Below are 2,981 nucleotides of genomic sequence, written 5' to 3' on the forward strand. Positions count from 1 at the left end.
CTGCTGCTCCGGATGAGGGGCTGGGAGGGTCCCTGGAAGTACTACCCGCCCCGGCTCATCCCCAGCCCAGGAGCCCAGCAGCTGCAGCCGTGTGGATGCCCTGCCTGCTCCGTGATCCTGCTCTGCCATCCCACATGGGATGGATTGCCTGCTGGAGGTGCCGCTCTGGCACAGGGACAACCATCACCCCTCTATAGCCATCTCAAATACACTGGCACATAGCTCGTTTTCCCCTTTCCCAGGGGAAGCTGAAGGGCAGCCCATTGTCTGAGGCCACAGGGGGTGCAGTGGTGCTGGGATGGAGACCCAGGGAGATGCTTACACCAGAGCTGATCGTCTCCCAGCTTGCTGGCTTGTCCTTCCTGCTGGCCAGGAGGTTGGGCTGTTGCCTGGACTGTACCGGGAAGGGCGGATGGAGGAGCAGTGCGAGGACCCGTGGGGTCCTGGCAGGGGACGGGGGTCGGGCCTGATGCTGTCACTGTGCTGTAGGGATGGCGATGGACTTCTCCATCCTGCAGTACCCAGACCCTGACGCTAGCAGTGTCAGATGGTGGCCTGTGGCCCAGCACCCCGACCCGCACCCCGCATCCCCTCCAGTGGGCATGGATGTGCTCAGTGCTCGGACAGGGGGGTGTGGAGGAGCGCGGGGGTCAGCCTGCTGCTGCTCTGATACCCGGAGAAAGCTGCCAGGGCGGCTGTGGAGCCAGTGCCCTCGGGGAGGCAAGGGGGTGGATGTCTGCATCCTCTTCTGCACCTCATTAACAACAAGGCGTCCCCTGTCACCAGCTCGCCGCAGAGCCCCTCGTGGGATCCCGCTCCCCCCGGGCTACGCTGCTCCATTCTCCCCCGGCTGCTGAAAGCATCAGGGGGTTTGCTTACAACTTTGCCAGGCCAGCAGCGAGCTGGGAGGGCTCCAGCTGGCACACCGTGGCTCGCCCCGGGCTCAGCAGCCCTCTGACACAGGAACCCCAGTGGGAAAACTATTCCCACCCGGGCAAGCGGTCAGAAATCAGGGCCAGGCTCTGTTCGCTCGCCCTGCGGGCTCTCGGTGCCGGGATATTGTTACTGTCACTGCTTGCATGGTGCCGCCTCTGGGAGCCGAGGCAGGGGAAGGGGGGAGGCTGGCGGCGTTGTGCTCTGGGGTCAGGCGAGGGGACCCCGACCTGCCAGTGCCGCCCCAGCCCCGCGTCCAAGCCCCGTCTGCGCTCGGGAGCCGCGGTGCAGAGCAAGTGGAGCAACCACGGAGCCCAGCCGGGTTGGCACATCCCCGGGCACCGCTCGGTGTCGGGTCTGGCACCTCCTGCCAGAGGTGCTGCTGCGGTGGGACGGGATGCAGCAGCTTTCCGGGATGAATTATCACCCTGCAGCTGCCGATGGCGGCAAGACCGGCACCGTTACGCTTCCCTGACAATCTCTTTATACCAATTTCATGCCTGGGATCTGCCCAAGATCTGCCCTTTTTCTATAGGGAGAATAGCACGCGAGGGGCTCCTCCTCCACCCGCAGACCCTGGCCCGCCGCCACTGCCTTCAGAGGCCGTGGCAAAGTCATGCCACACTTTAATTACATCAATTAATTCCTGAATACCAGCCTTACTATGGCATGGGGCAGGGCCGGGGGGGCCGGGAGCCGGGAGCACAAACGGGCCGTTGTATTGTCCCTCTGTCTCATCGCCTGCCAGGTCCCGCTGGCCTGCCCCTGCGCTCCGAAATGCTTCAGCATCCTCGTGGCCTGCCTGAGGCGCTTGGCTGTAGCTCCCCTCCAAACTGGATGCCCCGGACCCTTTCTGAGGACTCCTTGTGCTGGGAGAAAAAGAGCTTGGGAGCCGCTGAAGTCGGGGAGGGTTGGAGTCCCCGGGGAGCGGGCGGTGTCGTGCCCATCCTTGGGGCCCCACTGGGGCTGCTGTGGTCCATGGGTGGGGGACACTTCCCAGGGTGCGAGGGTGACCGTGGCCACTCCTGGTGGTGTCTCCGTGAGGCTGCCCGGCACAGCCGGAGGTTTCGCTGACCCCACAGCTCTGCGGGGTGTTGCTTTGCTGCAGCCGACGTCAGCTGCTCTTCCAGCGGCTGGTGAGCTGTCAGCGTGCGGCGGGGGAGCGTGGCCAGCCCTGGTGCCCCCGTGGGACCCTCCCACTGCACGGTGGCTCGGGGCTCTGGTGACTTCATTTGTGAGCTGGCTCCCGCGGCCTCGCTCTCCGCTTCCATCCTGGGTCTTGGTTTCCCGGGGAGGGCAAAGCCCCTCAGTGCCTCCAGGCTGTGCAGGGCCTCCAAGGTCATGGAGGATGGCCAAGGAGCTTGCGCTCACGCCCAGGAGATGTGGTCTCCAACCTGCTGCGAGCAGCCTGGGGGGCTCAGGCCATTTTGGCTCTCTGGGGTGATGGCGCCATGGGGTGATGGTGTTGTCCTGCCCCAGGGCCCCCTGCTGAGGATGGGTGTGCTAATGGGAGCGGGTCTGGGGCTGGGCAAAGACCAGGGGCTCGATGAAGATCAGGAGAAAGGGACTCGAATGCTTGTTTGAGCTCCTGGGTGTAAACCCCACAGCCGCTGGAGCTGGTTTGCCCTGGGGCTTGGGACTTGCCCTCCACAGCCAGGTGGGTGCCACGCTGCCCTTCTCCGTCGTGAACCCCAGGACCTCTGCCCAGAAACACTCCAGAAAGCATCGCCCGCTATTGCTGTGCTCTGCTTTTGGTTGGAGTTCGCTGCCTGAAGTTGCTCCTCTTGCCCGCTTCGATGGCCAGCCGTGCCCGGGGCCTCCTGCCGCTCCAGGGTGAACTGGGCAGGGAGGACGCTCAGCCGTGTGTCACTCTGCACCCAGGAGCCCAACTGACCTTCTGGCTCTGGAGCTGAGGCCACCCCTCGCCCAGGTTCATCTCCTTTTCTCTGAGGACACTATCCACAGAGATTTGAAGATCTTCAGCAGCGAGCTGGGGCCGGGCCGGGGTGGGGATTCGTCCCTGGGCAGAGGCGGGGGGGGCAGCGCTG

Source organism: Egretta garzetta, unplaced genomic scaffold, assembly GCF_000687185.1.
Source record: "Egretta garzetta isolate BGI_Z169 unplaced genomic scaffold, ASM68718v1 scaffold452, whole genome shotgun sequence".
Classification (NCBI taxonomy): domain Eukaryota; kingdom Metazoa; phylum Chordata; class Aves; order Pelecaniformes; family Ardeidae; genus Egretta; species Egretta garzetta.